Genomic DNA, 17619 nt, shown 5'->3' on the forward strand with positions numbered 1-17619 from the left:
GCAGTGCAAATTTCAATCCATAAACTCCACAGCTGCTTTGCCCAGCTCTGCTAAACTGTTTCAGTTGGAGCCAAAATCTGAACCTTGCAATATTTCAAAGCACTTAGATGGTCACAGGGATAAAATGCTGCTGTCAGGACATCTTAACTCTCCATGATCCTGTAATAAGACTATGTTAAGAAACAGAGGGTAATGACACAGACTTGCTGATTGAGACGTGGTAGAGGTCCTTAGGCATGGGAAAAGTGATTTGCTCAGAGACTGGAGTGGATTTTAGCTAAGACTGCTTACTTATTCATATTCTATCATCCAGTGAATGAAATCCAAATTCCCACAAGTTCAAATCAGAGGTTGGCCTATGGGCCATTTCTGGTCTGCAGGCATTTTTTGAAAATTTGCTAACAACTTAAACTCATAAAGATCTCTCATAAAAATCAACCATTTTGGCTTCCCTTTAAAAACTGGAAGAGGTGGCTGGATCAGAATAATGTATACCCTTGGGGACAAGTCATGAGGTCTCTAGGTCTCCATTCTCCACCACTCCCTAATGTCTTCACCTGCCCCATTCCACTCATTCATTGCTACTTGTGGGTCATTTGAGATCAGAGACCTTTAAGAATTATGCTCCAAACCAATGTCTCTTTCTCAAAAATCAGTGGGCAGCTGGATCCGGACAACAGGTTAAAACTGTATCAATTAGTCAACTTTAGTTATTATCTACAAATAAAACATGAAAGAAGGGTGCAAAGAGAATGTTTCTGTGTAAAACAAACAAAAACTCCTCCTTGAGGAAATGCAAACCTATCCCTGGGCAGGAAGATTCGATCTCTGAAAGAAGAATGAATTGTGCAACTTCAAATATGTTTGCCTTTCTACTTGATCGTTAGAAACCCGGGAGATTGTGTTAGATCAGGCACAAGTAAGCAAGCTCCTTAGGAACTCTGAGGACTCAGCAGTATGGATAGGGACATGGACAATCTTAAAGTGTAGACAGAAGCAGCAGAGATTGGATAGGAAATGAAAAGAGGAGGAGGAGGAGAGAGGAAAAGAATGAGAGCCCAAGAGAGGGAGGAGAAAGAGAAGAGATGAGCATGGCTGTTCTTTCAGAGCCATTTTGATTCACTTTTGTTCTGGGCTGTTACTGTTAATTAATCCACCAGGTGGTGCTCTGAAATACCAAATAAACTTCCCTCCGTTTAAAAAATTATATGGCCTGAACTTTCCACTGTTCACAGCTATCAAACCTGGAAATGACACATGTCTGATTACTCTTTATTTGAAAATAAAAATATTTGAAAACACATAAAATATTTTTAGTAGAAGGATGAAATTTAGGAGGAAAATTGGAGATCTATTTAAATTGTTATTTTCAGTGTTCTTTAAAATGTCTTTATACTTTACAAAGTATAAATTCCAAAAAAGCCAAGAGAATTGCAATGAATATTTGTGCTCCCCAAATCGATGTGTTTACATATCCTCCGTTTCTCTGGGCTGAGCTGGCCCCCTGTGAGAGCCATCTGTCCCCACTATATGTGCATGGGAGGCTATGGGATGCTGAGAAGAGTTCACTGGAGGAGTCTAATTTTCTGCATTCAGCCTGTGCTCACCAAACACCCTGGCTCCACTCCCCATGTTTTGGTCTCTGCTTTTAGTATACTCCATCCTCTGGGGACCCCTCAGAAGCCGAGGGAGGTCTGGCTCATTCATCCAGCACCACACTTTCTCCTTGGCTGCCCCCAAACAGCATTCCCAGAGAGGTCTGACTCTCCTCCCCCTCCCATAGCCCCTGGAAGTGAATTTAGACTATTTTTTAAAGTCTAATTTATGACACAATATAATTTAAGGAGGGAAAAACAAATGACCTGAGGAGAAATAGGCACTGGGGGCTGTGTTCTCAAAGATTTGGCATTAAATAATTGTAACTATGACAAAAGACAGTGTGAGTATAGCAACAATATTTTTAGAGTCAGATTGTCCTGAGTTCAAATTCTGACTACCCTACATGTTACCTATGTGATTACGGCAAAATTAGTTTGCTTTTGTTTTTTCAATTGAAGTACTGTCAGTTACAATGTGTCAGTTCTGGTGTATAGCACAATGTCTTAGTCATGCATAGATAGCCTCTTTGAGCCTGTTTTCTCTCCTGTGGAAGGAGGATAATAATTCCTACTCTGCATGGTTGTTGTGGGGATTAAATGAGATCAGGTGCTTAAAGTACCTGGGTTAGTCGGCGGCCTGTCCATTTCAGGGCCCTTTCTTTTCCCTTCCTTACCTTATATGTGGGCTACAACTCAAAATTTGTCCTCCAGTGCTGGTAACAGAGACACTTCTGTGCTCCCCTAAGCCTTACTCCTGTCTCAGTAATCTGCTTTCACACTTTCCTGACACGGACCATTGGCTGGATCTCCACTACATGGCTACTTCAGTTCCTCATTGCCTTGTGCTCTGTGCTGCTGGGATGACCACCTGATGTGGTTTGTTCTACTTCTCTATGGCCAGTTGTCCGCCTGCCTTCTGGAATGGCCACTGTCCCTGCCATGCCCTCTGGGTACATCCTCTACTCCCTTCCCAGCAATGAAGTCCTTATTCCTGCTGCTGGGTTAACTCCCTAAATAACTGTCCTACTATGAAGGCCTCCTCGAAATCACTGGGCCTGATGCTTTAGGAAGAGAGCTGTCCAGCTGCACCATGCATAGCATCTCTTGGACACCTGAAAGTATGCAGAAAAATTGTGATTTTTAAATTGGGCTTGGAATCCAGTGGTCTGTCTATCCTGAAGGAGACTGCTGGCCTCTGGTAGGACAGCTTGAGGATCAGCAAAAGCTCCCCCTGTAATGTTGCACCCTCATAAAACCTGGGTCCTTTCAAGGCAGGAGTCCATACAGGGGAGCCCCAGGCAGCATTGCCAGGGTTGTGATAGGTAGTCTGAAAGGTGAGGTGAGGCAGTCAACAGAAGGCTGAGTGAAGGGCGCAGATGTTATGTGTTCTCAGAACAGGTGGTTTGGGCCCAAGGCCAAATACACTGACAGAAGGAGATACAGGAGCCTGTGGATGGGAAAGCTGCCAGCTGGGAACACCCGCTGGGAGACATGGTTTATCTGGGGATTCTTATTTATGTATATTTTAAAACCAGTTTAATAATTCCTGGATATAGCTTTGTCCTGTATTTCTGAAACAGTTTTTAATGCTACAAAGAGCCCTTTAGAAAATCCATTTATCTGAATTATTTTTTGTTCTCTTAAATGCTTTTTCTGCCATGAAGAATTGACTCAACTTATTAAAATTTATCCTCATGCAGATTTTACATTAAATGCTTAAAACCCAAGCACTTAAAATTCTGAGGGAAGTAAGAAACATTTTTTAATAGACTCTGCAAATGTGCCACTTTATTAATGGTAGAAATGGTTGTGAAAATCTGTTCCTTTTCCTAGATAGTGTTCCTAATTACAGATACAGAAACGTTGTAGAAATTCTCATTTGATCAAGTTCAGGCGTCTTGTAAAGCTGGTTCTTAATGCAGATTTTATCTTCAGGACTTTAGTCTGCTTTCCACAAACAGTAACAACTATTTGAGCAAGAAATCAAAGTGCTTGTGGCCCCAGTGATCCCAAAGCCATAGTTCTCGGGAGGCCAAACTAAGATGCTTCAACTCACCAAAGTCTTTTCTTCTTAACCTCCTCCAAAAGGTAATGCAGTTAACAGCTCTGCAGTTCATTCCAAATCGCACATGCTATCATTCTCTCTCTTTAAAAAAAAAACCCCAAAACAGAAAACAAAATCTGAATGCTTTTTTCCTTGAATAGTGCAGGTAGAAAACAATTAGATCCATTTAGATCATAAAGTGTTTTTGGTTTTATTTTAAATTTTGCTTAAGAGGAACTTTAAAAATCAGTGTAAAGTTTGGATCTTAAGGGCACGCTCAAAAAGCCAGTCTCAAAAGCTTGTGTATTGTATGATAATATAAAAGCCTCAGATGACAAAGTTACAGTAATGGAGAGCAGACCGGTGGTTGCCCTGGGCAGTGTTGGGGGAAGGGTGTGACGATTAAGGAATAGTACCAGGAAGTTTCTTTGTTGTGATAGAACTGATTGAGGTGTTGGTTACTTGAAACTACACATGTGGTGAAACTTTATATAACAATTGGGCAGAAAAGAAAAGGAAAAAAAGAAGAAAAAAGTATATAAAATCTGTGAGATCTGAATAAGCTGAGCTAATAATATTGAAAAACATCAGTGTCCTGCCTTTGACAATGTGCTAAGACTATGTAACATGTTATTTTGGGGGGAAGCTGGGAGAAGGGTACAAAGGAACTTTACTACTTTTACAGTTTCTGGTGAGCCTTAAACTATTTCAAAGGTAAAGATAATTTAAAAAAAAATTCAATGGATAGAATTAATTAGATACATGAAGGGTTTCTTTTCTTTTCTTTTCTTTTTTTAATGCGAGAGTGTAAGTTCTTTGAGTACCTATGTAAGTGATACTAACTGCTTTAGGGAAAAGGAAGGTTTGCAATAATCCATAGCAATTTTCCAGTTATGGTTTCCTAAGTACTGTTTCCTTTTAGTGATAGTTTCTTCTTCCCTCCTGTTTGCCCAGTTTCTGTCAATTTCCTATTACACGTGCTCCTTTACAACATGTGAAAACTCTGTGCTTCTCTCTTTCCCACTGTCTTCTGTTTATTGTGCATAATGTAATCTCTTTCCCGACAAAACCCACATCTGGGTATATAACCCACATTTCATGTATAGTTATGAATTTGTTCCCTAGTCTGAGTGCACTTCTGCTTATTTCTAGGGAGAGAATGGGATATTGGAAGAATCTTGACCAGCAAGTGGAGGTAAAGCAGAGAAGAGAATTTCTCTTTATTTATACTTTATCAAGAGTTCCTTGGGGGAAAGGTATAGCTCAAATGGTAGAGCACATGCTTAGCACACATGGGGACCTGGGTTCAATCCCTGGTACCTCCTCCAAGCGGAAATCAATGAAGAAATATAATTACCTCAACCTCATAAAACAAACAATACAAGAAAAAGACAACAAAACAAAATGCAGCCATTAAAACAAGAGTAAGAGCCTTGGCATTTAAACACCTGAATTATTCCTTTGCACGATGTAGTCTTGAGAAATAGGGCTGTCACTTTCTGGATGTGGAAATTAGGGCTCCAGTGAACTGATCTGTTTATGGCAGGGCTCCAGTGCTCATAGGAAACTAGAGGAGATCCTGAGAGGCAAACTGTCACAAACATCCCAGCCACAGAGTTGTGTGGTGGTAAAACCCTTCCAGCCCTCTTGATGCAAATGGAAGATTTAGGCTTGTGTGGTTTTCCTGTCTAAAAGGGTCTGGGTGTCCTTGAAGCTTCACCCTCTTGAATTCATCAGGGTCATGGTGGGCATAATCATGTGACAGATCTCCCTAAAGAGGAGAAGGGATATGAGAGGATTTGAATAGTGCTATGAAGCTGAGGAGACCCTTCTCACAAGAGAACCTGTCTCCTGCAGCCTTGGAGGATGCTCTGGAGGTGGACAGTACTCTCAGGTGAGGCAAGAGCAGGCCAGTAGAGGTGGACATGAGATGTAAGGAAATGATTAGTGAGTTCTACTGGGCCAAGAGTAGGTCTTGTAGGATTTCTGTTGTTTATAAGCCACCCAGTCTATGATATTCCATTATAGCAACCCAAATGAGCTAAGACAATCGTAGAATGAATAATGGATATTACAACTGCTTTAAAAAAATCCAAATAATAGCTTGTGGTATCCTAAATTCTGATAACTTTGTTTTCCTCTTCCAACAGAAATCCCCCATTATTCTTTTTATGGTCAAAAGAAAAGATGGATTTCTTGGTTCACTGTTCCTTAATACTGATACTACAGGTTATATTGCTGTATTTTGTATCCTAAGCTTCTCTTTTAGAATCAGCAAATAAATATTTGAGTAAAATTTATTAAATGAATTAGAAGACTAGGCTCTCTACATCTATCAGAATCTTTTCTGTTAATCACACTTCTACCTATTGGCTATAGCCTTGTTTCTTCTGTGAAACCTCACCGGGCTCCTTTATCTATATGTGACTTCTCCATCCTTTGAAAGCCTTTATGTCTTTATGACACTCATTCATATGGCATGCTTTGCATTCTTCCTTTTACTCTTCAACAGCGTTTCATTTACCTTTATATAGTATTTATTTATAACCCTTCTTGTTCCATTAAGGAAACCTATGGAAGAAAATATAAATGAGAAAATGGTAATGAAAGGAAAATAAATATAGGAGTATAAGATAAAGCCAACTGTTGCAAACATTTATTGGGTACTTGCCATGTCCCACATGCTAGACTATCCCTGCTTTCCTGGAAAGCGGGATTGAGTCGGGACAGAGCTGTGACTTATAGACCATTTCAACCCTAGGAAGCTCTCAGAGACCAGCTTCAAACCATCACTAGAGGTTTGATGTTAATCATTTAGCCCCCTAGCTACCCAACTTCTCCCTGAAGCACTCACTTCTTACTATCATTTGTCCTGGAAATTAGCCAATGTTATAGTCTCAATTGTGCTCATATTTTCCATTAAAGGACTTATTTTCTAACTCCATTGATATCTTGGTAGCTCTTCTCTGAACCTTCAAGATTTAAGGTTTCCCATACCAGACTCTAAGACCATTCCTATAATTATGCTGGGGAGACAGGGTATCCCTCAATTTTTCCAGGGAATGTCCATTCCAGCTTGTATGTACTTAGCATACACTATATAGTAAAATGAATGCCTAGCAGTTTTTCATCAAGTTATAGCTGCCTTTGTAAAAGAAACCTCATTTATATCTCATCTTCTCTACACTGACTAAATGGAAGCAAATAAGATACAGAAATTATTATTACTTTCCAAATGTTGTGAGAGTGCTGGTGATACCAACAGAGTCATTTTGGGCTCCAGAGCAAATTATGAATAGAAAGTTATGATTGTAAAATATGTGGAAGTGGAGATTATTACCATAGCTATGTAAAAAGCTACATTTCTCCCTCTCAAATCACTACCTAATTTCTATATTTTCACCAAATAATTTTGGAGAAAGTCCCTCCCAGGTCATTTGCATTTGCATTAGGACCATTAGAAAAAAATCATGAGAATATTTACTCTAATTTTCTATTTATATCTCTATGTATGAAGGAAGAAGAAGAAAACTATGGTTGCAGTATAATTTTCACTCTAATTGACCCTTTAAGTAGTACTTTTATTATAGTAACTATCACTTCAGATAATAACTAGTGATTAGAATTTTTTCCTCATTGGACTTATTTCTTCAAAAATGCTGAATTTTTGCTGCTCTCTTTGCAAAGTTTGACTAAGTTGCTAATTTAAGATCATGGGTGTAAATACTCTTCCACGAATTAGAGTTTTACTCCCAGGTGGCTCTGAGAAATGTTAATTTCCTGAGTCTTATTTTTCATTATATAATAAAGTCAGTTACTTTAACACAGAGGATATTAGACCCTGCTCCCCACAAGAGCCAGAATGTAGGTATTTATGTATATCAGAAGCTTTGCCATCATCATCTTTGGGCTTTTTCACAAGATGGGGTTGCATCTGGTACAACAGGGACAGAAGGTGTGGAGACCAAGGCATGCAGGGGTCAGCCTGCAATCCCAGGGGCAGGCAGGGTCTACTCTGGGAGGTCATTAAGTGATGCTTGGAGCCGACGGGTGACATCAAAAGCCAAAGGGAAATAAGCCAGGAATCTGGGAACAACTGCTAGAGGGATCCAAATAAATGTGAAAAGGTAACTTTCTTGCTTAGGATAACTATGTGGTAAGTCTCTGGCCATATTTCTCAAGGTTTCCTGACCACAACTTAGTAAGAAATATATTTTATATCATGGTCTAATACACACTCGCACACAGCCCTGTGTTCAGAGTTTTAGGAAGATCCTTGCTCTCCCCATGGATGAGGCACCCTGATATTTTCAGTTCTCTAATTCCTATTTGATTTCATTTAAAAGGTGTTGATAGGGGACTAGACTGGCTAATTGATAGAAATCCATAGCTTAAAATGTACTGTCTTGGAGACTGGGGAAATGGGATGAAGACAGTATATACAAAAAAAAAGGCTAGCGGACATGGTGTCTGATTTTAAGGAGATTGAAACTCCTTGGGAAGTTAGAATGTAACACATGAAACAACAAAATAACACATTTAGAGTAGAATAAATCAAAAGAAGCAAACTAACAGGCAAATCACTATTAAACAAGTCAGTTTTAGAAGCGTTGGCTTAAGATATGAATAGTTAAGGTCAGCGATTAGAGGTTTCCTGGAAACGTAAGTATAAAGCTTGCTTTTGAGTGACATGAATGAATGGAGATCCCAGGAGGAGTAAATAGCCCAGACAGTGTAATAGCAAGCTCCTACAGAAGACCCTGAAGTGTGGTTCTTGGTTGGAATGGAGACTATGTGTAGTACAGAAGGATGAGGGCAATAACTCAGTAGAGAGGGGGTAGGTGGAAGCTTTCAATACTTTCACCAGCCTCGGGCAGTAGAAAAAAACTACCTTTGCTTATAGAAATGACATGATGTAATTGTGTTTAAGGATTATTCTAGTGACTTTGCTGAAAGAGGATGCTTTGCGATCAGATTTATTGGAGACAAGGAAGACTGTTGTGACTTAGTGTGAATAACCTGATCTAATGTCACAGAAGTGAAAATTTAAGAAGGGAAGGACCCAGGAGATGGGGACACATTTGGCTCATATACATCAGTTTTGTGACCTGTCTTTTCCTGGTATAAGACCCAATGCTGTGTGTGACTTGAGAGGCAGTTAGAGGGGCTGCTTGTCCATAGTTGCCTCTGTTGCTCTGAAAGGCACTATCTTTCCTCCAGCCTGACCTGGAATTACCATTATTCATCACTACCGGGTTAAACCACAAATATTTGTACGCAGTAGGTTGGAACAGGAGCTGTTTATCAGCCTCCCTACCATCTCTGAAAAGTGGTACATACCTTTAAGGAAAACTGCCAGCTCTTTTAAAAAATTGAGCCCAGACCCTCTGAGGCAAGAAGGTGGCTGGACCTCAGAGCCCCGACTCCTCTTTCTAGAGGTTCATCTTCCTCTTGGGGATCTCACTAATTGCTCCTGTTAGTGCTGGGGTCACCCTTCTGTACCTTGCCTACCTAGGAAGATCTAGGCTGGGGTTCATTAAGGGAGCTGGATGGCAGGTTTAGCTGCAAGAACCCTTTAACATGAAGCATGCTGTATCTCAGAACCTCAAAAGTGCATAAATGGCAGCCGATGTGGGATGATGAATACTAAGCCCTCCCTTGGCCTTTATGACCATGCGGCCCTCACTGTTCACTGCTTTGGTTAAAGTTGCAAGTTGAACTCTCCCCATTACTAGCTGGGAAGACCCCTTACAGACAAGGTTAGCATCTTATTCATCTTCACAGCCCCTTACTATGTGACACACAGTACTTTGCATTGGTGTTTGTAAATAAATTAGTAGCACAATGAGAATATAAGGCATTGTTATTCTAGGTATCTTGACAAGGCTGAAGTTAAAATTCATTATCTTTTATTTAGGAGAATAACCCTAAATTAATTATTAGAAATAAGTTCATCCAATTAGTATAAATTAGTTTAGTAGACACTTTAGTAGAAATTAGTTTGTCAAATTAGTTATTTGGCCTTGGATTGGCTCCCCCGTGGATGGAGACTATCAAGGTGAAGTCCACAGGAAGCTGCCAAGGAGCCTCAGAGATGCCCAAAGAAAGGAAATATATAAAAACAGAAGCAAAGCACCAAAATTGAACTTCATTTACTTAATAATCTTACCTCAAATTATTCTGCCTATACCCTTGCACATTTACTTAAATGGTATCTCCTCCTCCCCTACTTTTTAATGCTGTATTTCTTCAATATCTCCAAATAGAGCAGACATAGAACATGGTGTTGCTTTTCAAGACTAAGCACTGTGGGCTGTCTCTCCCCTAAGCCCCCTGCCCCAAATCTACAACACTGGCACAAAGAAGATGCTTAAGAATTAATTATGAGTGGAAAATACATACAACTTCATACAGTGAGGCACTGTCTCTTTTGTGCACTTCATCTGTAGCCTAGTACATAATAGTTTCAATGAGTATTTTTGTATGAATAAATAAATTTTCTCAGTGGTCTCTGAATTCCACTCTCCCCACTCCCTTTTCTTCCAGGGCTGGAACTATCATTCTCCCTGACAGCTTAAACTCTCACTTCCTTGTATTCATCACATCTGTAAGCACACAATAGAAGCATTACCTTCTTCAGTTAAAATTCTGGCAGAGAGCTACAACCAACAATTCTATCCTTAAATGACTTTCATATTTGTGATCAGATAGAGCTAAGAGGCTAATTGAACCTGGCCACAGATTTCCCACTGACATTGGATGATTCAGTACTATCAACTCCCTTTTGAAGTTGTAAGTTAAATAATGTTCATGTGTCAGTGTAGAAGATGATGCATCTATGAACTCCACATTTCTTTTGTATTCAGTTACTCAGGGTTGTTGTCAGACAATTGCTCAAATGAACTACAAGGAAATATCTGTACATTCCTGTGTAATGAAGACAGGTTCTCCCATCCTGAAAGATTTCCACACCATCCTTCCACCAAGAGGAACTCTTGATGTAACTTGAAGAAGTTTGGAAAGTAAGAATATTTATGTGTAATAATGTTGTAAAACATTGGAGTTTATTTCTGAGTTGTAGTTCACCAATTCTGGGTCCATATACTTTTAAGATTATATTTATGTTTATTCATTTATATTAATATGAATTATATATGTAATTTATGTTTTTATTATATTTATCTTTATTACATGAAATATTTTTCAATATACCATAAAAGAAGGAAAAGTTAAAACGAACATTAACTTTTTCATCAAATATCCTTCTACAACACCATTTTAAGAAGTGCTTAGTATTCTACATAATGACTGGATCATAATATGAGTAAGTTTAAAATAAAATTTGCAACAACAAAATATCTGCTCTTATTCAGGCATCCACAGTTTCTCCCAAGACTCCATTCTCAGCTGCTAGGAAGAAAACACTCAACACAAAGAAACCTCAACTCCGGGTAAGGTAAATGGTTTAAATTTGATGTCTCATTGACGATCTGGATCTTTTTTTTTCTAAAATACAGAGGACTGATTGGTCCCAGGACTCCCAGTGGATACCAAAATCCAGGAAGCTCAAGTCCCTTACAGCACAGTATTTGCACATAACCTAGGCAATCCTCCTGTATACTTTAAATCATCTCTAGGCTACGCATGATGCCTAATATGATGTAAATGCTAAGTAAATAGTTGCCTTCCCTGGCAAATTCAAGTTTTGCATTTTGGAACTGTCTGGAATTTTTTTCTGAATAGTGTCAATTTGCTGTTGGTTGAATCCATGGATGCAGAAATCGTGGATACGGAGGGCTGACTGTATCAAGGATCTTTGTTCCAAGGGGTGCAGAGTAAAGAAACAGGAAGATCCCTCTTGTCTTGGCATTCACCAAGGGAACACCCCAAATTCCTGTGTTCATTTCTTTAAGTCTCGGATGGTACCTAGTTGCCAAGATGATAATTACTTTTTCAGAAAGTTTCTAGGGTGAGAAATCCACTTTTCTCTGTGATACAGGGTGATCTAGAAAGCTAGACAAGATAAATAGCAAGATTTTGCAGGATCTTCCTTGATTATACTTAATAACACTCTTATAATTAATTTTAAGAATAAATCCGCAGTCATTTGTAAAGCAGCAACTCTTTGTTGGAATTGGGGCACAAATGTGAGTAAGACCCAATCTTGTAAAGAAGAGAGCTTTTCATCTCTGTTGGCAAAGTAAATCATTATTTGTGAATGCTTCTGAAGAGTATAAATTATTTATAAATAACATCTGTGGTTTTTTTTAAAAAATGTAATTCATTATCATACACGTCTATTGCATACATAGCCTGGCCTGCTTCCTGCAGAGTCTCATACTTCTGTCCTGTGGCTCCATTCCTGGAAGTCTGGCTTGCTTCCATATTTGCCAGTCCTTAGTAATGAATTACCAAAAGGAAATATTTAGTAACAAAAGACAGAAGTTGTATTTAATACCTACACTGATAATCATCAGCTTGGTGTGGGTCCTTAGTGTCCCACAAATAGATGTGTTCTTTCAGAGGAGGATGTAACCATTGCATCTTCCTCCACTGATGGCTGTCCTATCAGCTCTTCCCAAGGTTAACAGTTCCCTATTCAATGAGAAATTTCTGTTCTCCCAAGAGCATTAGCTACTTCCTTTTTCCTTCATTGATTCATCAAATATTTCTTGTTCACCTACTCTATAGTTTGCTGCTTTTTGTTTATGACACCATGTGTCTTGGGCCCAAGGCATTTCTCTGACTTTGTCAAAGTCACAGTTTTGATAATTGTTCTAGCGCATATCCTAGATACACTAGAGGTTTTCACTGGTACTTGGGCTTATAGTAAAGCAAGGTAACTCAAGTTTAATTGAATGTGCTGTGCTGTATTTGATGGGAGTAATGAAAATTACAAGCATTTAAAAATCTGAATTACTTTAATAAGGACAAAGTGATTTCATAAATTAATTAATATATCACTTATTAACTGCCATTAAACACTTGTTAATTAAATACAGTGGTAGAGTTAAATAAAAAGGTGGATGATTTCCTAAAGGAGATGAAATTGTGATTTAAACATCTTTCTTAATTGGCTTAAAAGATAAGCATGGTACAATTCACCCAGGACTGGGAAGGCTGATGAAAGGCTCCACACAAATGGAGTGTTTTCAGAACAAGAAACAGTGAGGACTATTTTCCAGAGAATGATCATATTCTATTTTACTCTACTTCAGTGGTTATTAATTTTCTTGGTTAATGATTCAATATACATAAGTCAACTAATGTTTATTGAGTATGTCTTATATGCCAGGCATTTAGGGCATAAGCACTGAGGATTTGTTTGAACATTATTGAGCTCTCAGAAGGTGTATAGACCTCCAAAGTTCATCCATGGAGACCTTAGGTCTGTGGATTAAATTTAAGGACCCTTGCCCTATTTGAAGTTATTCAAGCAAGGAACAGTACGTGTGTCGTAGGACTAGGCACTTAACTTCCCTAGGCTTCCATTTTTTTTTTTTTTTTTGCCTATTAAATGAGAGTGGTAAATGAAAGCCTTTTATTTCTAAAAATCTGTGAATCTATGAATAGATGTTATAAAATATGCTTGTCTGTCTGTGTCATTGATCTCTCTGTTACTCCTGTTTTTATATGGAGATAGAAAAGAATAGTACAAAACCAACCATAAGGATGGGAAGGGATGAATTGGGAGTTTGAGATTTGCAGATACTAACCACTATATATAAAACAGAAAAACAAGTTTCTTCTGTATAGGGAACTATATTCAATATTCTGTAGGAACCTGTAATGCAAAAGAATATGAAATGAATGTGTGTATGTATATGTATGACTGAGACATTATGCTGTACACCAGAAATTGACAGAACATTATAAACTGACTATCCTTCAATAAATTTTTTAAAAATTTAAAAAATAGAATAGAAATCATAGAATCCTCTGGGCTTCAGAGATCATATCAACTCATCCATGAGAAGAGGCTTGGCAATCCAGGTGGTAAATAGTCCCCCAAATGAGTGAATGTCAAGAGTTGGGACTCAGCTCTGTGTTTCCTGACCTCCTGTCAACTGACCAAAGTGCCACAGTGTGTATGATGATTTATCTCCCACTAATGCTTACAAGTGGTTATGTTAGTTTAATAACTTTCTTTTAAAATTGAAGTCAAATCATAGTTATTTGCTTATTGAGTTAAGATATTTATCTTTAATTAGAGGTGTCAATAATGAAAATGTTTTATAAACTGGCTTCTTGGTATGAGAGACATTTATGAAATTCAAGGATATTTGGGAAACCCAGAGAGCTTCACTAGTGACAATAACCCTATGGGGTTATGGGTTGAATTGTGTTCCCCCCAAATTCATACACTGAAGTTCTACCCCCTGTACCTCAAAATGTGATCTTATTCCTTATCGAGATAATCAAGTTAAAATTGGATGATTAGAGTGGACCGTAATCCAGTATGTCTTCTGTCCTAATGAAAAGGGGGAATTTTGAGACAGGCACGCATACAGGGAGAATGTCATGTGTAAAGGAGGACAGAGGTTGGGTGATGCGTCTATAAGCCAGGGAAAACCAAATGTTGTTCAGAAACCTCCAGGAGCTAGGGGAACCTTGGAACACATCCTCTCTCACAGCTCTCAGAAGAAACAACCTTAGTTCTGGAAATCTAGCCTCCAGAACTGTGAGACCACACATTTCTGTTGTTTAAGCCTCCCAATTTGTGATACTTTGTTACAGCAGCCCTAGCAAACCCTAGCTAGGAAGATCACGTGGCCTCTCTGGGCTTTGGTTTCCTCATTTGTCAAGTGAGGGGTGACCCAGACAGATAAATAGTTTTTAGATGGTGTTCTGGGAGCCCTTTAGGGGCCTGTGGATGTGTTCCTGTGATACAAGAAAACTGTGAAGAAAAAAATGTATGTGTGTACGTATGTATTTATGTATGTTCATTCTGGAGTACCCTAGCCCCCTCCTCCTCTGTACCAGCTGCTCCCCCAGAAACAGATCCTCTCTACTTCCTGATAGGGAAAGGTCTCCAAGATGCTATGTGAAAAAAGCAAGCCTGTAGCAGTGTGTGTAGTATGTTCTCTTCTCTTTGTGTTAAAAAATGGAGGTAATCAAGAAGATGAGCAGTAACAACTGTTGGTGAGGATGTGGAGAACTGGAACACACATACATTGCTGGTGGGAGTGTAAAATGATGCAGCCCCGCTGGGAAAATAGGCTGGGTAAACCTTGAAATCATTATGCTGAGTGAAAGAAACTGGTCATAAGAGGCCACCTATTGCATGATTCCACTTACATGAAATGTCCAGAATAGGCAAATCTATGGTCTCAGAGAGTAGATTAATAGTTTCTTAGGCATAAGAAGGTGGGGGGCTGATAGCTAAGGGACATGGGCCTTCTTTTTGGAGTAATGAAAAAGTCCTTTAATTGGATAGTGGTGATGGTTGTACAACTTCATGAATATACCAAAAGCTGCTTAATTGTATACTTTAAAAGTGAATTTTATGGTATATGAATTAAATTTTAATTAAAAACCCTCTGGAAGGGAATTAACACATTTTAAAGGGGGCAAATAATTCAGGTTTTCTTGATTATGCACAAAAAAATTATATAAGGAGACTATGACACTTATCAGTGGTTACCCAGATTGGGAGGGGCTTCTGATGGAGTAGGAACTGAGCAGTTGGGAGATAAGTGAGAGAGAGAGATTTTTATTTAAAAAAAAACCATAATTATATGTACTGTTTAATGTTTTATAATTTTATATTAAAATTTGAACCATGTGAATATAGTATCTCTTAAAAATTAAAAAATAATACAATTAATTAAAACTGTATATGTTGTATTAGAATTTTATTATGGTTAGTTTGGTATAACGTAGGTGTCAATCCCTAGATGTGAGAGCTTGAATACACATATTTAACTTTAGTTTTTAGATCATTTTGTTAATTTATCTTTAGGAAACATATTTGTTGGATCCCCTTTCTACTTGTTTATGATGTTTGATTACTCATGCTGGACAATCCTTTCTCTTTTTAGAACAATTTCTTTTTTAAAATTATTTTTAATTTTTTTATTGAAGCGTAGTTGATTTGCAATATTATATTATTTTCAGATGTACAACACAGTGATCCAAAAATTTTTTATGAATTATACTCCATTTAAAGTTATTATAAAAGATTGACTGTATTTTCTATGTTGTGCAATATATCCTTGTAGCTTATTTATTTTATACATAGTAGTTGGTACTCTTAATCCCTTGCCCTTGTCTTGGCCCTCCCTGCTTCCCTCTCCCTACCGGTAACCACTAGTTTTTTCTCTATATCTGTGAGTCTGTTTCTGTTTTGTTATATTCATTCATTTGTCTTATTTTTCAGATTCTACATATAAGTGATGACATACACTGTTTGTCTTTCTTTGTCTGAATTATTTCACAAAGCATAATAACCTCCAGGTCCATCTTGAAAATGGCAAAATTTCAATCTTTTTAGTGGCTGAGTAATTCCACTGTATGTGTGTGTGTGTGTGTGTGTGTGTGTGTGTGTGTGTGTGTGTTTGTGTGTGTCTGTGTCTGTGTCTGTGTGCCTGTGTGTATAATTATATCAATCACATTTTCTTTATCCATTCATCCTACTCATCTACTGATGGACACTTAGGTTGCTTCCATATCTTGGCTATTGTAAATAATGCTGCTGTGAAAATTGGAGTGCATGTATCTTTTTTTTTTTTTTTTTTTTGAGTAAAAGCAGATTTATTCAGAGAGATACACACTCCATAGACCTAGTGGAGTGTAGGCCATCTCAGAAGGCCAGAGAGGCCACAAGGCAGGGAGTGTTGTTGGGGTGGTGAAAGTAAAAGTAGACACACGCTCCATAGGCAGAGTATGGGCCATCTCAGAAGGCAAGAGAGAGAGCGACCTGTGTGCATATATCTTTTTGAATTAGTTTTAATTTTCTTTGCATATATGCCCAGGAGTGGAATTGCTGGATCATATGGTAACTATATTTTTGGTTTTTTTAGGAATCTCCATACTGTTTTCCACAGTGGCTGCATCAATTTAATTCCCACCAAAAGTGTACAAGAATTTCATTTTCTCCACATCCTTGCCAGCATTTGTTATTTGTGGTCTTTTTGATGATAGCCATTCTGACTGGTGAGAGGTGATATCTCATTGTGATTTTGATGTGTATTTCTCTGGTAATTCATGAAGTTGAGCATCTTTTCATGTGCCTGTTAGCCATTTGTATGCCTTCTTTGAACAAATGTCTATTCAGGTCACCTGCTTATTTTTTAATCAGATTGTTGTTGGTTTTTTTTTTTTTTTTATATTGAGTTGTTTGAGCTGTTTATATATTTTGGATAATAACTCCTTATTGGTCATATCATTTGCAAATATTTTCTCCCATTCAGTAGGTTGTCTTTTCATTTTGTTGATGATATCCTTTGCTGTGCAAAAGCTTTTAGGTTTAAGTAGGTCCCATTTGTTTATTTTTGTTTCCTTTGCCTTAGGAGACAGGGCCAAAAAGTATCGCTACAATTTATGTCAAAGAGTGTTCTACCTATTTTCTTCTAAGAGTTTTATGATTTCAGAGCTTACATTTAGATCTTTAATCCATCTTGGGTTTATTCTTGTATATGGTGTGAAAAAAAAGTTCTAATTTTCTTCTTTTACATGTAGCTGTCCAGCTGTCTTATTGAAAAGTCTTTTCTCCATTGTATATTCTTGCCTCCTTTGTCATAGATAAATTGACCATAGTTATTTGGGTTTATTTCTGAGCTCTCTATTCTGTTCCATTGATCTCTGAGTCTCTTTTTGTGCCAGTACCACACTGTTTTGATTACTGTAGCTTTGTAGTATAATCTGAAGTCAGGGCACATGAATCTCTTTTTGGTACAATTTTTATTTTTTCTAGGACTATTTTGTTTACTTTTTATTTCTCTGCATTTGTTCCTCTTTGCATACATAAATGGAAAT

The 17619-nt window shown here is 38.0% G+C and overlaps 1 long non-coding RNA gene across 2 annotated transcripts in view; it reads left to right on the forward strand.

The window, feature by feature from the left end:
* LOC116147443 (uncharacterized) overlaps positions 1-17619 on the forward strand; it is a 104326-nt gene that overhangs the window by 37092 nt on the left and 49615 nt on the right. The window contains exons 3-5 of one of the 2 annotated variants that reach the window (XR_010382524.1): positions 10509-10664; positions 11016-11093; positions 16665-16723. This is a non-coding gene — a long non-coding RNA (uncharacterized LOC116147443). Of the gene's footprint in view, positions 1-10508; positions 10665-11015; positions 11094-16664; positions 16724-17619 lie in introns of those variants that run through there. The other variant, XR_010382521.1, reaches the window with a different exon arrangement.

The sequence above is a fragment of the Camelus dromedarius genome, chromosome 1 (assembly GCF_036321535.1).
Source record: "Camelus dromedarius isolate mCamDro1 chromosome 1, mCamDro1.pat, whole genome shotgun sequence".
NCBI lineage: Eukaryota > Metazoa > Chordata > Mammalia > Artiodactyla > Camelidae > Camelus > Camelus dromedarius.